Consider the following 7,595-nt stretch of genomic DNA (forward strand, 5'->3'; position numbering starts at 1 on the left):
GAAATGACGTACTTGAACTTTCTTTACTTCTAACTATGGGACAACATTCTACTTTGTTGCTTCATGCTAAAGTGGTATTTTTAACTGATCACATGAAAACTTAAAAAATTTATCCTATAGTTTAGTATCATATGCATTAAAGTCCAAACAGAAAAAAACTTTTAGTGGTTCTGTTAGAATTTATGTCCCTGAAAAATGTTACTTTCATAAATACAAGCATTCCCAAAGATTTTAAAATAATGAGATGTGGAAATAAGCAAACTCTGGAGTGATTTTAAAGTTTCTACTACTTCCTAAAGATATTAATCCATGCTAAGTGCTTAAATTATAAAATGAAGATATACAGAATAACTTTAATAACAAGTTAATCAAATTGACATTTAGTGTAAAGGTGGCTTAAAAATTTTTCTCAGCATAATTTCTCAAACAAAATCTAACCCTATAGCATAAGATAAATAGAAACAATAACAAGATTCTCTAGGCAGTTTACATTTTTTCAAAACACAAAAGTTCAATCACAAGAATATGATAAGTATCAGATTATTCAAAGTTCCACAGAATTAAGGGAGACCTGTACTCATACATATGCTAATCTAAATGTATTGTTCATGAAGTTTTTGCATGAATCCCATGGATTAAAAATCAAGAAATAGACCCAAAGAGAAATGATAAATGTTGAATTTAATTTCAGTATAATAAAAACAAAAACCCAGCAACTAACTTGTTACCTTGCACAGTAATTTTAACATAGTTTAAACTTATTTATTTTGCCAACATTTTCTTCATTGCAAATAGCCTAAAAAAAAAAAATCAGAAATCTGTGAGATCTATTTTATAAATAAACAAGGTAAGAACATAAACTCTTAAATTCTGCTGGAGAAATTAATTCTCCATTAAAGGGGCTCAAGCTATTAGTAATAAAACAGAAATTTTAGGAAATCCCTTGATAAGAGGTAAGAAAATAAAAAATTTTAGCTGGAAATGTACTGATGATGGTCTCTTACTTCTTCTCCCAGACATGTAAGTATTGGGTTGGCCAAAAAATTCCTTAGGGTTTTAAGTAAAAATAAAAGACACATTTTTCATTTTCACCAAGAATTTTATTGAACAACGTATTTGCCCTTTTGTTCTACTACCTTCTGTCATTTTTCAGGCAACTTCGTAATTCCTCCTTCCCAAAATTTTTTATCTTTTTGAGCAAAGAACTATTCTAGGTGCCTTTTATAGTCTTGCAGGGAATTTAAATTTTTTCCATTAAGAGAATTTTGTGAAGACTGAAGTAAATGGAAACCCGAAGGTGCAATGTCTGGTGAATATGGTGGATGAATCAGAACTTCCTAGCCAAGCTGTAACACTTTTTGCCTAGTTATCAAAGAAACATGCAGTCTTGCGGTATCCTGATGGAAGATTATACGTTTTCTTTCTTTTTGCTTCTTAAATTTATTCATTTATTTTTGGCCGCGTTGCGTGGCATGTGGGATCTTAGTTCCCTGACCAGGAATCGGACCTGCACCCCCTGCGGTGCACGGAGTCTTAACCACTGGACAGCCAGGAAAGTCCCAGATTATGTGTTTTCTGTTGAGTAATTCTGGATGCTTTTCATCGAGTGCTGATTTCAGTAGGTCTAACTGGGAGCAGTACTTCTTGGAATTAATTGGTTTTCTGGAAGGAGCTCATAAGAGGGGACTCCCTTCCAATTCCACCAAATACACAACGTCACCTTCTTTGGATGAAGACCGGACTTTGGGGTGGTTGGTGGTGGTTCATTTCACTTGCCCCACGATCTCTTCTGTTGCACATTATTGTACAGTATCCACTTTTCATTGCCCGTCACAATTTGTTTTAAAAACGGAATGTTTTCGTTACGTTTAAGTAGAGAATCACACGCGGAAATAAGGTCAGGAAGGTTTTTTTCGCTTAACTTATGTGGAACCCAAACATCAAAGCGATTAACATAACCAAGCTGCTGCAAATGATTTTCAAAGCTTGATTTGGAAATTTTGAGTATGTCAGCTATCTTCCACGTGGTATAACGTTGGTTGTTCTCAATTAATGTCTTGATTTGATCCCTAACAACTTCAATTGGTCTACCCAACCGTGGAGCATCATCCAGCAAGAAATCTCCAGCACAAAACTTCGCAAACCACTTTTGACAGGTTCGATCAGTCACAGCAATTTCTCCACACAATGCACGAATCTTTTTTTGCGTTTCAGTTGTGTTTTTACCTTTCTTGAAATAATAAAGCAATAATATGCCGAAAATATTGCTTTTTTCTTCCATCTTCAATACTAAAATGGCTACACAAAAATTCACCAATTTTGATGTTTTTTTTTAAATGCACTCTGATATGACAGCTGTCACAATACAACCTAACAAAACTGTTTCGAATGAAGTTAAAGACAACTAAGCGCTCACTACTAGAGCCATCTTATGGGAAAAAACCGAACGAACTTTTTGGCCAACCCTATTAATAACAGATCTAAATACTTACTAGAGCCAAATCTATCTCAAAAGTTTGGGACATTAATTTTTCTCCTTTTTGCTAATACTCAATGAGAAACAACACTTAGAATATAACTTTTTCCATGAATAAGGGATAGTAATATCCACCTGCAAAAGGAAAAAAAAATTGATTTAGAATGTCAACTTCTAAATAAATAAATACATTAACTTAGAAATCATAGTTTATTAAAGTATAATCTTGCTAATCCAGTTATGGCTAACCTGAACATATATCAGTAATGATACCTGGTGGCTTAAAAACACCTCTAATTCTATAACAATTAAAAGGTTACATAATTGATTGAAGAAAATCTTTACTGTTAAATATGGCATTTAGTCTATGATCAAACTGTCAATTCTACTTTCACATATATGTGATCTTAAGAGACTTGAAGTTGAATATAGTATGCAAGCTGAATTGTTCAACTATTACGATTATCCCTCTGACTACCTCCTGAATACTTGCCTGTAGTCCTCTGAGTTAGCTCCAAACTCAATCCATACTCCAAGTAACAGATTTAAGATGCTCAATATTGGAATTATTTGGCATCAACTTAAACCTGAATGAAAAAGATTAGGATTTTTTTCCAAAGAAGGTGGAAAAAATGAAAGCTTAATATACACCCATATATAGTTATTTCTTCTTTGCAAAAAAATAAATGGCCATATTAAGACTAACATGAAAGGGTATAACTTTTATTTTACTATTTGCTCTTTGTGTTTCAAAATTACACAAAGATGGAAATATATTAACTCTTAAAAATAAAACTTTAAGTCCTGTTGAGTTACCTAAATGAGTGTTTCATTAGGTACTGACAGGCTATTTCACCTTCTCTAATAAGAGACTGGAAAGAAGTTGCATACTGTTATAATGAATTTCAATGCAACAGTTTTTCTATACTTTCTTACTCTCCCAATATTTCAATTTTTCTTTAATCTATTCTCAGGATTGAATTAAATAAAGTTTTTATTTAGCCCCAAATGATCCTTTTTCACATCTTGAGCACCTAGATATAAAGATTTATTTAGTACATATAAAATGCATTTAGAAGGCAAATTAGACTAAATATAATTTTCTAAAATCTGACTTCAAATACATTAAGGAAAACAAAAGAAAAAATAGAAATCTAATTCCTGGGTTCTTCCGGAAAATACTGGACAAACTTTGTAATTCATTCAATAAATATTTCTAAGTATCTATGTATTAGTTCCTGAAATATTCTCAGTGGAACCAAAAATTACCATATATTTGTTACGGTCTTTCATGAAATGGCTGAGATAAAATAAAGGGAACAGGCTAAAAGCTTGATGAATGACTTTTAAAAGCCCCAAGGCAATATTTCCATGTGAAAGCTGGCATTTGATTCTCGCCAATATGGTATACTACTTCTTTATTTTGGGAAAAAAATTTTGCTGGAAAAAAGTGAGATTGTTCTTAAAAATGAGAGCTTTGTCTTATATATTTTCTTTACCTTGAAATAAGAATTTAAACAGAAGATGCTCAAATACAACTCCTTAAATTACATCTGAAATACTTTCAGGGTTTCCAATATAGACAATTATAATTGAAATGATTTGTTAAGAACTGCTTGTATTTTATAGATTTCCTGCTTGGTTACAACTGAAAGGAGATATTCCTTGTAGGAAATAAGACCAGGAGTATAGTACACTACACAACCACACTCTTATCCTAAACATCAATTTTTAGTTTAATGACTTAATTAAACACCAACAAATAAGGAATAGAAGGTAAAGAAAACATTGTCCTTCAAACTTCAATTAAATTAAAAAATTTTGACTGTTTGCATCTATAAAATTAGTGACTATCATAATAATTTTTGGTCTTATGCTAAAGTTAAATATTAGATATAAAAAAAAGCAAACAAGGCCTTCATATTTTCGACTTTACTTTCTAACGAAAATCTGTGGCTAAGGATTAAAAAAAATTTTAAAATAAAAACAATAAAAAACCAATATGATAGGATAAAGTCAGAAGACGTAAGGTTAAAGATCCTAATCTGCATGTGTAGCAGATTACTTAATTTGAGTTTCTGTTTCCTGAACTAACCAACAAATATACTTGTCATTTACAAGGTCTTTCCTACTTTTAAAGTTATGATTAAGTCTATTTTTGAGACACAGGATTTCAGGAATTTAATTCACATGTTTTGATACTTTCCCCTTTCCCTTATAAGAGAATATTTAGAAATATTACTAAAAATTATCCTCTAAGTTCTGTTCAAAATGTGTATTTTATAATGTACATTTATCTGTGAGATAAGCAAATGTCTTAATGTAATTTCATTTTACTAGAGAAATAAAGGGAAAACTAATATTTCCGTTCTACCTGAAGTAAAAATGGAATATTTAGACTGAATACAAATATGCATTAAAATAAATTTATTTGATGCTGTATGAGCTCTTTCAATAAACTTGATGGCATTCAACACAACCATTAAATTGCAATTATACTATTTTAATAAAAACATCTAAAAGTTAGTACTAACTTATTTTTATTGAATCATACTAAAAATAACAAGATTATCACTAATACTGAAAATTAATTATCAATAAAGCTGAAAATACATTGGTAATATACATTAAAATATGACTGTAGAGTATGGCCAACCTTACTTCAGCAGCACAGTTAATACTGGAGATAATTTTAGAAGTTTAACGCCAATATTTACGTGCTGCTAAGGCACTGCTGACATTGCTATCATAAGAGCTATGAATAAAAAGAAATATATTTTCTTCAGAAGATCAGATCCTTGTATTTTTGAGGCAGCACAATATGGCCTGCACCTTTTCAAAATCCACAAACCATTATGTGCTGCTACTTTACTCCAAGGTTTTGTTTTTTTAAACACACATTAGCACCTAAAGATACAAAAAAAAATTTCTTTCAGGAAAAGAGAGGGTAAATACATTAAAAAACCCATGTTTAAAGATTCTAACATTAACATAGTATGCATAATTAGTTATTTCTTGGAAGCTTTTGAGTAACATAATAAAACTTATTCCTACATTGAAAATTTAAGGAAAAGCCTATTATGTGCGAAGCACCTTGCTATAGGTTAGGAACACAAAGTTGTATAATATGAGAAAAATAAAAGCATTTTTTTCTGTGTCAACTTAATAAGTAAATACAATTAAATATTTAATCAAACTTTTGAATGTATTAAATATATGAAGTTATTTTTTCCTTTTATAAACAGTGAATTCATAAAATTTGGTCTTTACCTTGGTAAAAGCATAATTTACAAACAGCATTTAATTCCTTGCAGTACACCATTCAAATGACATCTTCATCAAGTAGGTAAGACTTCATGTCAAGGGAAAAATAAGAAATGACATACAAGAGCTAAGTTTCAATAAACTTAAGCTAGCAAAACGCAAATATACTTTTAAAGGAAAAAAATCAGAAGTCATGTGAAATATTTTAATACTAAATACAGTAAAAATATACAGAAGGCCTAAAACAAACCAATTTTCTCTTAATTTGTTAAAAAAATCCAAATATTATTTTACCCTCAACATTTATCTATTAGAATAGTTATTGTTAGACTTGGATATCACTTTATATAGGAAGTAATTCTAAAATATGAACCTTGGAAAAATGAGTTAATTTTGTACCCAGAGATGAGAAATAAAACAGGAACCCTGTGGCTCTTGATCTTCCTAGTCTCTTCCTGTCCCCACTCTTCACCAGGTAAGGAATTTTACTCCTAAACAGTTTCCACATACTCAGATGTTGGAATGAAATTTCTTCTCTCTCTAGAAGATACCAGAAAACTACCACCACTGTAGCTCAAGCTTCGACAACCTCTTTTATCGCAGTTTTCTTACCACTAAAATGGCTATGCTAAAGCTACACTACTTCTATTACAGAATAAGGGGATGTGCACTGAAATTTGCCCCTCCCTTCTAATATCTAATTGTTTATACAAAGCATAACTGTCCTATATCCCACATTAATTTTTTGTGAATATTTTCCCATTAAAAGTATATGTAGCTAATCTTTTCTTTTTTTTGGCCTGCCGCTAGGCTTGTGGGACCTTAGTTCCCCAACGAGGGGTTGAACCCGGCCCTTCGGCAGTGAGAGTGTGAAGTCCTAACCACTGGACTGCCAGGAAATTCCCATGCAGCTAATTTTCTATTTGAGCAACCAGTTTCATATCTTACTCTATTATTGTCTCAAGTTTCAGCACAGTTTTTAGTATGTAACCAAAATAAATGTTTGTAATGACTTGAGAAACACATATCTGTATTTATCAATTATATTAAGGAACTGTCCTTTTAGGCTACCCTCCCTGCTCGAACAGACAAAACTGTGAACAGATTTTCAAATATACATAATTTATATATGCACATTTTTCATTTAAAAATATTTTATTGAACATCTACTATGTTCCAGGTACCGTCCCAGTTGTTATGTGTGTCGGTATACTGGTGTACCGAACAGACATAATCCCTTCTCAAGAAAGAATCTAAAATCATTTAAATTATAAGACACAAAAACATAAAGCAAATAATTGTTCAAGACTGCGTATTTTTCTTTGCCCATGCAAAGCAGACATATACGTTAAATGATTATTCTAAAATCAAATGGGTTATTTCAATTCGTATCTTTTTTTTTTGCAAAATCTATATGTATCTCTCTATATACATATTCGGCAGTGAAAGTGCAGTCCTAACCACTGGACTGCCAGGGAGTTCCCCTAAATCTATAAATTTTAAACTAAGCCAAGTGTGCCAAACTTGAAAGAAATAAGTGTGAATACTGCAAAATACAAATAGTTTTATAAATCTTTAAAAAAACCTTCACAGTGAATGTCTTCACTTATTATTGTTTTATTTTTAAAAATTGTGGTTAAATATACGTAATATAAATTCTACCATTTTAAAGTGCATAGTTCTGTGGTATTAAGTCCATTTACTTTGTTGTGCAACCATCGCCACCACCCATTTCCAGAACCTTTTCATCTATATCAACTGAAATTGTACCCACTAAATACTAACTGCCCACTCCCCCAATCACCTCAGCCCCTGGAAACCACAATTCTACTTTTGAATTTGCCTATTCTAGGTA

The 7,595-nt window shown here is 31.4% G+C and overlaps 1 long non-coding RNA gene across 1 annotated transcript; it reads right to left on the minus strand.

The window, feature by feature from the left end:
* Positions 1–686: 686 nt before the first annotated feature.
* LOC309836161 lies at positions 687–5,828 on the minus strand. The gene is made up of 3 exons (XR_014298110.1): positions 5,747–5,828; positions 2,970–3,063; positions 687–2,611 (listed from the first exon to the last, which is right to left on the minus strand). It is a non-coding gene; the product is annotated as an uncharacterized lncRNA (long non-coding RNA).
* Positions 5,829–7,595: the final 1,767 nt, after the last annotated feature.

The sequence above is a fragment of the Grampus griseus genome (assembly GCF_964374135.1).
Source record: "Grampus griseus genome assembly, chromosome: 18".
NCBI classification, from domain to species: Eukaryota; Metazoa; Chordata; class Mammalia; order Artiodactyla; family Delphinidae; genus Grampus; species Grampus griseus.